Source organism: Hevea brasiliensis, chromosome 3 (assembly GCF_030052815.1).
Source record: "Hevea brasiliensis isolate MT/VB/25A 57/8 chromosome 3, ASM3005281v1, whole genome shotgun sequence".
NCBI classification, from domain to species: Eukaryota; Viridiplantae; Streptophyta; class Magnoliopsida; order Malpighiales; family Euphorbiaceae; genus Hevea; species Hevea brasiliensis.
This window is the reverse complement of record NC_079495.1, coordinates 115850044-115865508: the sequence shown is the minus strand read 5'-3', so window position 1 is coordinate 115865508 and position 15465 is coordinate 115850044.

The window sequence follows — 15465 nt, the reverse complement described above, 5'->3', positions numbered from 1 at the left end:
CTATAGTAAAGAGACATAAATTGATGGAATAAATATCAAGAAAATACAAGAAAAATTAAGGAAAAATAAAAGAAATGAAATGCCAATGGGTTAAATGAAATGAGCGAGAAATGAAATGAAAATGGGTTCCAGAGATGGGTGACGGCACTGGGAAGCGACTGTGAGGACAGTTGTCGACCCCAGACCAGCGAGAAACCCTGTGGAATAAATATTTTGGATTAATTGAAGGTTTTATGAGGATTAAATAACATTAAAAATGTCAAAGAAAATTAGCCATTCGGTAAAGGGAAATTATAAACCGATAAGTTTAACGGAGGGCATTTTGATCATTTCACACTTAGAATTGAATTTTGACCTAAATGTCAATTAAAATAAGAGAGGTTAAAACACATAAAATAAATTAAAATCATAAAAAATACAATGAAAATGAGAAAAGAAGGAAAAGAAAAAGAAATTAAATTATTATATAAGCATGACATAGGGATGATGTCATTAAAATTTATATTAACAAAAATTTACACATAAAATTCTATGGATATATATAAGCACAAGATGACAAATTGTCATTAAAAGAAGCTTTCTTCTTCCTTGCTCTTCTACCATGGCCGAATCACCCTCCCAACAAGCTTCCTCCATTTTTCTTTCCAAGCTTAAAATTCTCTCCTTTCTCACCATAAAACCCTAAACTCCTTTCATTAAACATTGTCCCCACACCTTGGAAAAGCTTTTGGCTGCCAGGAAGTGAAGAAATTTCAAAGTTTATACAAGTCTAAGAAGTGTCCACAAGAGGTTGGTGCACTAAAAACCTTCCTTTCAATTCTAGGTGTGGTAAGCATGCCAAATTAGGTGGAAAATTCAAGAAATTGAAAGAAAAGGTTAAGGAATTAAACACTCCTAAATTCGGCAGCCTTGGTAACCATATGGGGTTTGATGAATTCTTGCATATACACAAGATTAATGATGATGATTGATGATTATTAAGTATATTAGAAGTTGAATGAATTGTATTTGCACAAATTGGACAATTGAATTAGGGTTTTGACCATAAATTAGGGTTTTTGTGTTATTGTTAGAAATTGACATTGTTGAGATGAATTGTTGATCAATAGAAGTGCCATGTATGCCAAATTGTAGTTTGAGAGATTGGAGGAAATGAATTGGGAGTGTACTCTTTATGCAGGTTGTGGGACTCTTCCAGTGTTGATTTTGACCTATAACTAAAAATGTGTTGCTTCAATTGGTATGAGGCTAATTGGAGATGAAATTAGAGTCAAAATGCCTCATTTTTCATGAAGAAATCATGCCCAAAAACTGTCTCCAAATTGACCTAAAAACTAAACTACGTGAATTCGGTTGACCATAACCTAAATCTAGAAAAATGACCAAATAAACAATACATATTCATTTGGCTATAACTCCCTCTAGAAAGGTTAGAATGACCTGATTTTTATACCATTGGAAAGTTTATACATAGGAGCAAAACTTTCATGAAGAGCACAGAACCTAGAATTGCCTCTAACCAAACCAATTTTCTAGCATTAATTAGGTCACAAAACTGTCTAGAACAAACTGCTCAGAATTTTCTAGACATGAACCTACCTGACCAATTTTGGCAAAAAGGCCATAACTTGGTCTACAAAAATTCAAATGCAATGAAACTAGTAAAAATTTTTCATAAGACATAAATCTACAATATTGGTATTTTGACCAAAACCCAGAAACAAAGGGAACTAGGTCAATTGGCTAGGTCAAATTAGCACACAATTTCTGGAAAATGCCTAAGTTACCACTTGACCCCAGAACAGTCTTTAAGTCATATCTCCCATTAGGAAACTCCAATTGGGATGAGTCATACTGTTCCGGAAACCTAAGAAACAGGGCTCCAGCTTTGGCTTATAAACTTTCCTCAAAAGTGGAGTCAAAGCCACCGACCTGAAGCTGGAATCCTGTTGGCACAGGGTACATGAGTCCAGGCCAGTTAATTGGCTATACTTAATTCTACAAAACTTAAAAAAATGTAATTCAAAAATATGAGCAATCTTAAGACATAGGGTAACAACTTTTGTGTGGAATATTAGGCCTAAAAGTGGCTGTAACATGTCCAATTAATTAGCCAAAAATTGACTTCAGAATCTGCTTAATTCTGGACCCAGAAAGAAATAGTGAACCAGCTGTGGTTGTTTGACCATAACTTGAGTTTTAAAACTTCAAATGACATGATTCAAAAAAGAAAAACAAAGATAAGACATAGAGGAACAACTTCTATGAAGGGAGTGTGACCAAACAATGGCCATATTTTGCTCAATTTGCTAGGTGAATATAGGATACCAAAACTGAACCCAAAGAAGAGTTCAAGAAATTGGCTAATACATAAAATGTAAATTACCTACTTGAATTACCAAATGCATAAATTACATGAAAATGTGTGTGGGACCTACTTCCCACTACAAATTGACATAAAATTTTTAAAGTAATTAATAATACTAATTTATCCAAAGTATACCCAGACTTATGTATATAGCCTGGACACCAAATAGGAGCTACAGATTGCAGTACTGCTCACATGAATGATCATTGACAGACAACATATGTCTGAGATGGTTGTTCTACTGGCTTTATGCCTGCCTGTTGGCCATAGTGTAACGATCGGGCTCCAACCACTAGAGGAATTGTCCGCTTTGGCCGTAAGCCTCACGATTTTATCCCATAGGTGGAGTGGAGAACTTCTCAAGAGGTCACCCTTCGCTGTGACCCTCGGCTCATTTAACTTTTTATGCTTTGTTTTTCTTATTTTTACTTTTCCATATGGTAATCACTATTTATTTTCGATCAGGGCTTTTCTATATATCTTAAACATAGTTCTAGTCCTCTTAATTGTCCGGACCAACACCGGTCACCGGAACAGTATAATTTACCAAGCTATGCAAATAGGGGTGTTACAGTGCCTATTATCATTTCTAGCTTTATGCCTGCCCGCTGGCCTTATGCCTGACATGATCGATGTATACTTGATAGACATACAGATGTCTAATTAATATACTCCCGGGTATTCAGCCTTTATAATCTGTTATGGGTTACTTGAGCATTGATATAAATTTAATTAGACAGAATATTGGAGAAATAAATATAAAAGATATCGATAAATTTAATTATTCCTAAAGTCTAATAAATATGTAAATGACAAAAATTTATGCAATTATACATAGATTAATTATGTTAGATTATTTTTGTTACTTTTATTTTAATTTATACATCATAAGCAATTCGCTTAGCGCGTTGGTTTTCCATCGCGTAGGTACTGGAGACCAGTCACAGCCACAACAGCAGTCGCAGTAATAGTGCTCTGACAGCGTTTGACCAGAACTACCATTGTTTGTTAGTCACCTCAACAGTTTGTATTTTGTTGGTAGGGCCCATGTATTAGATTTTATATTTTTTTATCATTGTACATAAATAGAGTGTAATTCATTTTGATATTGTAAATAAATTGTAAATTGTTGTATATTAATCTTTTATGAATTAATGAATGAATTATATATTTTCTTGAAATTTTATGAGTAACTATGATATGACATGATGACATATGGAACATGAAATAGATATGATATTGATTTTTAACAGGTGAATAGTGAAATCCGCCAGATACTAATAAAATAGAGGAGGCTCTGTCTGGGTCTCCAATAAAATAAATTGTGATATAAAAAAAATTTTCACACATGGATAACCTGAATAAATGAAATTTAAAATTTACAATGTACATGATAAGACAAGATAGAGTGCTCCGGCACCGAATGTAGCACATTTTGCTCGGCTACACTGTAGACAGGTAAGGGGCGTCACATATACCCTTGAAATTTTTTAAATTTGGGTCTACTATAGCTACACTAAAAAAGTTTTTAGGGATTAATCTTACGATTTTACATTGCTAAGAGTCAATTTTGGTAAGATGTTAATCAATGACAGAGCTATAAATAAATTTTATGGTGGCCTAAGTAAAATTTCATATATATATATATTTCTTTTCATAAAAATTTGTAATAAAAGACTTTTTTTTTTTTCATCTAGTGGCACCCCTTAGGTCTTTTTAGGAAAAAAGTCCAATTTCCTCCCTGCACTTATTAGAAATGTTCAATTTAGCCCAATTTTAACTTTTGGTTCAATTTAATCCAGAAATTTTAATTTATGTCCAATTTAGCCTAATTTTGAGAAAGGTGCAATTTACTCGCCACTTTAGTGCATGAATTGAATTTTTTTAAATTTTTTTATATATTTTTAAAGTTAATTATTTTTTAATGTTATTTGCTTAGTTAATTATTTTTAATCTTAATTAATTAACTATAATTAGTTATTTTTATATTTTACTTTTTTAATATTAATTAATAATATGGAAAAAAAATAATATTTTCATATTTTTAGTTTTATTTAATTATAATTTTCTAATTTTAAATTAAAAGCATGAAATACAAAAATCATATTTTTTTCATTTAAATATTTAAAATTAATTAAAATTTTAATTAATTTTATGAAAATATAAAGATTTTTTTTATATTTTCAGTTTAATTAATAATATTGAATAATAAAAATAATATTTTTATTTTTTATTTAAATAATTATACAATATAAAAATAATATTTTAATCTTAAAAAATAATTAAATATTAAAAATGGCACATATTAATCAATTGAGCTAATTTGAACATAAATCAAAACTTATGGATTAAATTGGACCAAAAGTTAAAAAAGGGCTAAATTAAACCTCCCCAATAAGTAAAAGGGGTAAATTGAGTTTTATTCCGTTCTTTCTAACTCACCCTCTTTTTGTAAGTCAGTTTTCAAAATAAGTTATATTTAAATGACTTGTTCTCACGTAGTTGTCGAGCCATTCCTTTCAACTTTTTCCTTGCCAACTCTTCTTCGATTGTTAAATTAAAATAATTTAAAATTAAATTATTAACTTTTAATAACCCAACTGAATTAAAATAATAAATAAATTGAATTCAACCAAAATATTTCATTTCAATTAGTTGGCTTGGCCATTCTTACTTTCCTAGAGCAGATGACTCAGATGCTCCGTCAGATTACTGGAGCCATACCACAGCCACAACCATAGCCACCTCCACCTCCACAGCCTCAGCCACTGCCACTGCCACTGCCACCACCTGTATAGCCATCACCACCACCACCTCCACAGCCACAGCCAGTACCGAGGTCCCCACTGGATAAGTTGAGGAAGTATGGGGCCATCGATTTCAAGGGTAAGAAGGAGGATGACCCAGCCACCGTAGAGTATTGGCTAGAGCGGACTGAGAGAGTATTGCAATAGTTGCACTGCACTCCAGAGCAATAGTTGGAGTGTGCTTTGGCATTGCTTCAGGAGGAGGCGTACCAGTGGTGGGTGACAATGTCGAGAGTGGTATAGCCTACACAGATCACTTGGGATTTCTTTCTGGCTTAGTTCAGAAAGAAATATATCAGCCATGTGTACATAGAGGCCAGAAGGACAGAATTCCTGGCATTGAGACAGAGGCAACTTATAGTCTCCGAATATGAGCGGAAATTCATGAGACTTAGTAGATATGCATAGGAGATAATGCCCACAGAAGCTGATAAATGCAGGAGGTTTGAGGATGGACTAAATGAGAGCATCCGATTAATAGTGACATCTCACCACTTCACATATTTCTCCCTGTTAGTAGCATCAACTCTTGATGTGGAAAGAGTGAGAGATGGGGAGCAATCCAGGAGGGACCGACAGCGTAAGAGGGGTTCTGGATCTGGTCAGTATGGTTCAGTAGCCACTGGTAGTAAGAAGCCCTAGGAGTCTTAGGGTCAGACTCAGGGTCGAGGTAAGAAGCTGAGATCCTAATTTACCCCAAGGAGAGGAGGACAGTCAGGTGCATCAGTGGGTAGTTCTTCGGGTGCAGCTACACGGGGATCAGCCCTGATACCAGCTTGTATACAGTGCAGGAGGAGCCACCAAAGTGAGTGTAGACTATTGACTGGGGAATGCTTTAGATATAGGTCTACGATCACTTCTTGAAGGATTGTCCACAGAGGAGTGCTAGTGCTCCCACTGCTCCACCCCAGATAGAGAGGTCTACCCCAGCAGCACAGAGGGGTAAAAGACCTACGAGGCCAGATACAGTTGGTCCATCATAGAGGCCTACTACAGAGACTGCTGAGAGGCAGAAGGTCAAGGTAGCACCTCGTGCTTATGCTATGAGAGCTCGGGAGGAGCCAGAGCCAGCTGATGTCATAAGGGGTACCTTCTTACTTCATGATTTATCTATGTGTGGTTTAATTGATCCTGATTCCAAGCACTCTTATGTGTGCATAACACTACCGGTTAGTAGAGAGGTACAAATTGAGGAGTTAGAGGAGGACATATTGGTTACTAACCCTTTAGCCCATAGTGTTATGGTGAAGAAAGTCTATAAGGGTTGTCCTCTGAGGATATAGGATCATGAGTTTCCAGCTGACTTGATTGAATTACCATTCCATGAGTTTGATGTGGTACTGGGAATGGATTCGTTATCACGTCATCAGGCAATGGTAGATTATTGGCTGAAGAGGATTTCATTACAGATAGTAGATGGGGATGAGCTTACAGTTGTGGGTGAAGGAACGGGTTGTCTTTCTACCATTATATTAGCCACAGCAGCCAGGAGATTGATAAGAAAGGGCTGTGAGGCTTTCTTAGCGCATGTGGTTGACACCAGAAATACTAACCTGAGTTTACAAGACATCTCCACTGTATGTGATTCTCTGGATGTATTTCCGAAAGAGTTGCCGAGTTTGCCACCAGAGAGAGAGGTGGAGTTTGCTATAGAGGTTATGCCGGGTACTGCACCAATTTCCATTGCTCCATATAGGATGGCACCCACTGAACTGAGAGAGTTAAAAGTTCAATTACAGGAGTTACTAGACAAGGGTTTCATATGCCCTAGTGTGTCACCCTGGGGAGCACCGGTGTTATTTATGAAGAAGAAGGACGGTACACTCCGATATTGTATAGACTACTGACAACTGAATAAGGTGACTGTGAAAAACAAATATCCTTTACCACGGATAGGTGTATTCTCCAAAATAGATCTCAGATCAGGCTATCATCAACTAAGGGTAAAGGAGGTAGATGTGTCAAAAACTGCTTTCAGGACCCGGTTATAGGCACTATGAGTTCCTAGTTATGACATTTGGGCTAACGAATGCACCAGTGGCTTTCATGGACCTAATGAACCGTATCTTTCATTCCTACATGGATCAGTTCATAGTAGTCTTTATAGATGATATTCTGGTGTATTCTAAGAACCGGGAGGAGCATGATGAACACCTGAGAGTAGTACTACAGACACTGCAGGAAAAGCAATTATATGCCAAGCTGTCCAAGTGTGACTTCTACTTAGATGAGATATCTTTCCTTGGGCACATTGTATCAGCAGATGGGATCAGGGTAGATCCAAAGAAGATTGAAGCAATAATTTAGTGAAAGCCTCCTAGAAATGCAACAGAAGTCAGAAGCTTCTTGGGGTTAGCTGGTTACTACAGAAGATTTGTGAAAGGGTTTTCCCTCATAGCTACTCCATTGACTAAAATGCTGCATAAGAATGTCAAGTTTAACTGGAATGACAAATTCCAAGCTAGCTTTGAAAAGCTAAAGGCTATGCTTATAGAGGCTCCAGTGTTGACACAGCCAGAGTCAAGACTATGTGATCTACAGTGATACCTCTCATAACGGGTTTGGGTGTGTTCTGATGCAAGAAGGTAAAGTGGTTGCTTATGCTTCCAGAGAGCTAAGGCCACATGAAAAGAACTACCCAACACATGATCTGGAATTGGTGGCAATAATATTTGCACTGAAGATATGGAGGCATTACCTGTATGGTGAGAAGTGCTACATCTACACAGATCACAAGAGTCTGAAGTATTTGCCAACCCAGAAGGAACTCAATCTGAGATAGAGGAGATGGATTGAATTCCTTAAGGATTACGATTGTGTGATTGACTATCATCCTGGGAAGGCAAATGTAGTGACTGACGGACTAAGCAGGAAGTCCATGATGGCTTTAAGAGTACTGAATGCTCGATTATTTTTAGCACAAGATGGGGCTCTTTTGGCTGAGTTGCATGTAAAGTCAAACTTGCTACAGCAAATACAAGAAGCACAGATCAGGGATGAAAAGTTGCTAACTGTTATGGGCAGAGTTAAAGAGGGGAAGGAGATTGATTATGAGCTGAAAGGAGATGGGTGTCTATATTATAAAGGCAGAATATGGGTGCCAGGAGATGAAGAACTAAAGAAGAATATCTTGAAAGAGGCGCACAGTAGCTTCCATGCCATGCACCCAGGAAGTACCAAGATGTATCATGATTTGAAGGCACACTATTGGTGGCCTGGAATGAAGAAAGAGATTGGTAATTTTGTGACCAGATGTCTGACATGCCAGCAGGTTAAGGCTGAGCATCAGGTTCCATCAAGGTTGTTGCAACCTATATCTATACCATAGTGGAAATGGGACCATATCACTATGGATTTTGTCACTGGGTTGCCATTGACACAGAAGAAACATGATACCATCTGGGTAATTGTTGATAGATTAACGAAGTCAGCTCACTTCCTACCAGTTAGAGCCGACTGCTCACTAGAGAGATTAGTAGAGATCTACATAGCTGAGATAGTACGGTTACACGGAGTGCCGACATCGATCATATCTGACCGAGACCCGAGGTTTACTTCGAGATTTTGAAAGAAGTTACAGGAGTCATTGGGCACTCAACTGCACTTCGTATGGCTTTTCATTCTCAGACGGATGGACAGTCTGAAAGGGTGATTCAGGTGCTGGAAGATATGCTTTGGAGCTGCATCATTGATTTTGAAGGAAGTTGGGAGAAGTATCTTCCCTTGGTAGAGTTTGCCTACAATAACAGCTACCAAGCCAGCATAAAGATGGCTCCATATGAAACATTATATGGGAGGAGATGCAGAACTCCTTTATGCTGAGTAGAATTAGGCGAGGACAAGATAGTGGACTCATATTTGGTGAGGCAAACTGAATAGAAAGTGAAACTCATTAGAGACAACTTGAAAGCCGCCTCATATAGACAAAATTCATATGCTGACCTGAGAAGAAAGGACATAGAGTATGAGGTTGGCGATAAAGTGTTTCTCAAGGTATCACCTTGAAAGAAAGTGCTAAGATTTGGCAAGAAGGATAAGTTAAGCCCTAGGTTTATTAGTCCATACGAGGCCATTGAATGTGTGGGTCCAGTAGCCTATAGGCTAGCCTTACCACTTGAGCTAGACAAAATTCACAATGTATTCCATGTGTCGATGCTCAGGAGATACAAATCAGATCCTTCATATGTCATCTCAGCAGAGGAGATAATTGTACAACCTGATTTGACATATGAGAAAGAACCAATCAGAATTTTGGCACGAGAGATCAAAGAACTCAGAAACAAGAGGATCCCACTAGTGAAAGTCTTGTGGAGACACCATAACATAGAAGAGACGACATGGGAGAGCGAGGAGACAATGAGGCAGTAGTTCCCTCAGCTCTTCACATCAGAAAAATTTTGAGGATGAAATTTTATTTAGAGGGGAGGAATTATAACGCTCTCACTAATGGTAGTCCGTACATTCTACTGTTCCAATGACTAACGTCTGTTCAGACAGCCAGGATATCTAGAACTACATTTAAACTATAGTGAGAAGTCATAAATTGATGGAATAAATGCCAAGAAAATACAAGAAAAATTAAGAAAAAATAAAAGAAATGAAATGCCAATGGGTTAAATGAGCCGAGGTTCCGGCGATGGGTGACCGCACCGGGAAGCGACTATGAGGACAGTTGCCCACCCCAAACCCATGAGAAACCCTGTGGAATAAATATTTTGGATTAATTGAAGGTTTTATGAGGATTAAATAACATTAAAAATGTCAAAAAAATTCAAAAAAATTAGCCATTCGATAAAGGGAAATTATAACCCGATAAGTTTAACGGAGGACATTTTGGTCATTTCACTCTTAGAGTTGAATTTTGACCTAAATATCAATTAAAATAAGAGAGGTTAAAACACATAAAATAAATTAAAATCATGAAAAATGTAATGGAAATGAGAAAAGAAGGAAAAGAAAAAGAAATTAAATTATTATATAAGCATGACATAGGGATGATGTCATTAAAATTTATATTAAAAAAAATTTACACATAAAATTCTATGGATATATATAAGCACAAGATGAAAAATTGTCATTAAAAGAAGCCTTCTTCTTCCTTGCTCTTCTACCATGGCCGAATCACCCTCCCAACAAGTTTCCTCCTTTTTTCTTTCTCAAGCTTAAAATTCTCCCCTTTCTCACCATAAAACCCTAAACTCCTTTCATTAAACATTGTCCCCACACCTTGGAGAAGCTTTTGGCTGCCAAGAAGTGAAGAAATTTCAAAGTTTATACAAGTCTAAGAAGTGTCCACAAGAGGTTAGTGCACTAAAAACCTTCCTTTCAATTCTAGGTGTGGTAAGCATGCCAAATTAGGTGGAAAATTCAAGAAATTGAAAGAAAAGGTTAAGGAATTAAACACCCCTAAATTCGGCAGCCTTGGTAACCATATGAGGTTTGATGAATTATGTCATATACAATAATTAATGATGATGATTGATGATTATTAAGTATATTAGAAGTTGAATGAATTGTGTTTGCACAAATTGGACAATTGAATTAGGGTTTTGACCATAAATTAGGGTTTTTGTGTTATTGTTTGAAATTGACCTTGTTGAGATGAATTTTTGATCAATAGAAGTCCCATGTATGCCAAATTGTAGTTTGGGAGATTGGAGGAAATGAATTGGGAGTGTACTCTTTATGCAGGTTGTGAGACTCGTTGAGTCCAGTGTTGATTTTGACCTATAACTAGAAATGTGTTGTTTCAATTGGTATGAGGCCAATTGGAGATGCAATTAGGGGCAAAATGCCCCCATTTTTTATGAAGAAACCATGCCCAAAAACTATCTCCAAATTGACCTAAAAACTATTTGAATTCGGCTGACCATAACCTAAACCTAGAAAAATGATCAAATGAATAGTACATGTTCATTTGGCCATAACTCCCTCTGGAAAGGTCCGAATGACATTATTTTTATACCATTGGAAAGGTTAGACATAGGAGCACAACTTTCATGTAGAACACAGAACCCAAAATTGCCTCTAACCAAACCAATTTGCTAGCATAAGTTAGGTCACAAAACTGTCCAGAACCAAACTATCCAGAATTTTCTAGACATGAACTTACTTGACCAGTTTTGGCAAAAAGGCCATAACTTGGTCTACAAAAATCTAAATGCAATGAAACCAGTGGCAAAATTTTCATAAGACATAAATCTACAATATTAGTATTTTGACAAAAACCCAAAAAAGGAAACTAGGTCAATTAGCTAGGTCAAATTAGCACACAAATTCTAGAAGCCTAAGTTACCACTTGACCCCATAACAGTCTTTAAGTCATATCTCCCACTAGAAAACTCAAATTAGGATGAGTCATACTGTTCTGGAAACCTAAGAAACAAGGCTCCAGCTTTGGTTTAGAAGCTTTCCTCAAATTATGAGTGTAAAAACCCTGAAAGTGGAGTCAAAGCCACTAACCTGAAGCTGGAATCCTATTGGCACAGGGTACATGAGTTCAGGCCAGTTAATTGGCTATAATTAATTCTACAAAATTTGAAAAATTGTAATTCAAAAATATGAGCAATCTTAAGATATAGGATAACAACTTCTATGAAGTACATTAGGCCTAAAAGTGACTGTAATATATCCAATTAATTAGCCAAATATTGACTTCAGAATCTACCTAATTCTGGACCCAGAAAGAAATAGTGAACCAGTTGTGGTTGTTTGACCATAACTTGAGTTCTAAAACTTCAAATGACATGGTTTAAAAAAGAAAAACAAAGATAAGACATAAAGGAACAACTTCCATGAAAAGAGTGTGACCAAACAATGGCCACATTTTGCTCAATTTGCTAGGTGAATATAGGATACCAAAACTAAAACCAAAGAATAGTTCAAGAAATTGCCTAATACATAAAATGTAAATTACCTACTTGAATTACCAAATGCATAAATTACATGAAAATGTATGTGGGACCTACTTCCCATTACAAATTGACATAAAATTTATAAAGTATTTAATAATACTAATTTGCCCAAAGTATACCCAGACTTATGTATATAGCCTGAACACCAAATAGGGGCAACAGATTACAGTACTGCTCACATGAATGATTATTGACAGACAACATGTGTCTGAGATGGTTGTTCTACTGGCTTTATGCTTGCCCATTGGCCATAGTGCCTATTATCATTTTTGGCTTTATGCTTACCCGCTGGCCTTGTGCCTGACATGACTGATATATACTTGATAGACATACGAATGTCTAACTAGTATACTCCCAAGTAACTAGCTTTTATAATCTGTTATAGGTTACTTGGGCATTGATATGAATTTAATTAGATAGAATATGAGAGGAATAAATATAAAAGATACCGTTAAATTTAATTATTTTCAAAGTCTAATAAATATGTAAATGACCAAAAATTTATGCAATTATACATAGATTAATTATGTTAGATTATTTTTGTTACTTTTATTTTAGTTTATGCACCACTAAGCAATTCACTTAGCGCGTTGGTTTTCCATCACGTAGGTACTGGAGACCAGTCACAAGCGCAGTAGTAGTGCTCTGACAGCGTTTGACCAGATCTACCATTGTCTGCTAGTCACCTCAACAGTTTGTATTTTGTTGGTAGGGTCCATGTATTAGATTTTGTATTTTTGGATCATTGTACATAAATAGAGTGTAATTCATTTTGATATTATAAATAAATTGTAAATTGTTGTATGTGAATCTTTTATGAATTAATGAATGAATTATATATTTTCTTGAAATTTTATAAGTAACTATGATATGACACGATGACACATGGAACATGAAATAGATATGATATTGATTTTTAATAGGTTAATAGTGAAACCCACCAGATGCTAATAAAACAGAAGAGGCTCTGTCCGGGTCTCCAATTGTAACATCCCTATTTGCATAGTCTGGTAAATTATACTGTTCCGGTGACCGGAGTCGGTCCGGACAATTAAGGAGATTAGAACCACATTTAAGACAACTAGATAAACCATAAATACAAATAATTAGTAACTATCAATTAGTTAAGTATAAATAAGAAAAACAGAACATAAGAAGTTAAATGAGCCGAGAGTCACAGCGATGGGTGACCTTCTCGGGAACGACTGCGAAGTCGATTTAAACTCAAATTTTGAACCGTAAAATGTGACACCGCGGTCCTTAGGACCATTACGAACACAGTGGAAAAGAGAAAATCACGAAAAAGAACTGTTAAGCTAGTCAAATAATTAGGTCAGGGAGCTGGAAGAAATATTGAATTATTTGCAAACCGGGTTGAACCGGCGAGGGGCAATTTGGTCAATTGACCCCGAGAGCTGACTCCTGACCTAACTGTCAAATAAAATCGGAGAAAAGAAAATTTTAGTATCGAGAATTAAATTAAAGAACTAATAGAAAAATAAATTAAAAAAAAAAGAAAAAGTAAAAAGTGATGACATCATGCATGACCTCATGCATGATGCAATAAATAGATATTTAATAAATTTAATTAATTTGATTTTTTGGTCTTCCATAAGACAAAAGACAAAAAAAAAAAGAGAAAAGAAAATAAGGATTAATGACATCATAAAGCTATAATTAAAATTTAGGAAATTATGGGATAAATACAATACAAAAGGCACCAATTAAAATTAAAGGATAAAAAAAAAAGTAAAAACTCAAATTTCTTCTTCATCACCCGTCACTCCCTCTCTCCCATTTCTCTCTCTCATTTTCTCTTCATTTCCACCATTTTTGAACTTAGAAAGCTTGCTTTTCTCTAGTTTCTTCCCATAAATTTCTTAAACTCCAACACAAAATCACACTCTTATACCTAGATACATCACCTGGGAGTAAAAAGGAGAAGAAAAACTTGAATAAAAGAAAAGGAAAAAGGGAGTGAAATTGAAGAATTGGAATTCAAGTGAAGGTAAGTAATTTACTTTGAAATTTTAGTTTTGATTCACATGTATTAAGTTAATTTAACTTAGATTTTAATCTAAAAATCAAAGGAAACAATTGTTGGGGGACTTTTAGTGAATTTCAGCCAACCATGGATGTATGAGAATATGATGTGTTTTGAATGAATTAAATGTGTTAGGAAGCTTGAATGAGTTGAGAAATGGTGTTTGTATGTTTAGAATTAATTAAATGTAACAAAGTAGTGAGTTAGGATTTTGGAACCTAGGGTTTAGAGACAAAAATGTGAGAAACTTGTAAATGGTGTCTTTGACCTAATGTGAAGTGAGAAATAGTCATTTGTGACCTAATTAAGTGTGTTAGAAGTGTTTGAATTAAAGCCAAATTCGGAGGGAGTGTGGTCATGCTGCTGGCAGTATGACCAAGTCAAATTTGAAGGACCAAAAATAAAATTTTACAAGTCCAATTGGTATGGGACCAATTGGGAATGAAAAATAGACACTAAATGACACAATTTTTATTTATAAAGCATGCCCAAAAAGTGACTAAAACCTAGTGAATAAATTGACTCAATTCGGAAAATCTCAGTCTGTCCCTGTACAAACTGACCAAATGAACAGTGTTTGTTCATTTGGTCATAACTTGAGCTAGGAATGTCTAAATGACTTGAAATTTTACCAGTGGTTAGATGAGATATAGACCTAAAACTTTCATGAAGAACACAAACCCAAATTATGCCATTAACTAAGTCGTTTGGCCACCCCAAGTTGGTGACCCAAAACTGCCAGAACCAAAAATTGCCTAGAATTCTGGGTTGAATCCAATCCAGCAGTCATAGTTCAAATGGCTATAACTTGAGCTACAAAACTCCAATTGGGGTGATTCAAAAAGGAGAATAAACTTAAGACATTAGGGAACATTTTCTATGAAGAAAGTTTTGCCAAATTCTAACAGTAAAATGACCAATGGAACAGTGCAACCTAAGGCACCAAAACTGAAAATTTGCAAATTTGCCTAAAAGACTTAGAATTTGAGTAAACAACCAAAACCAACAAATTTAGTGACCAAAATGTGGTATGTGGGTGAAGTTGGAATTCCCATACCTATTAAGCCTTAGAAAGTCAACAAATTAACTTGAATAGTATTATGAATAGTAACTCCAAAATGAAAATTTCCAAGAATGTTAGTTTAAGCATATTTGGGTTAGAATTAAGTATTTATGAATTAATTATTGGATTTACTATGAAATAAGATACTAAAACACTATAAATGTTGTGTTTCAGCTGAAAAAGACCCAAAAGGCCTAGAGGCTATTAAGTCCAGGTTTGTGCACAATAACTTTAAATTATTGTTTTTCCACTGAAAACTTGATTTGTAT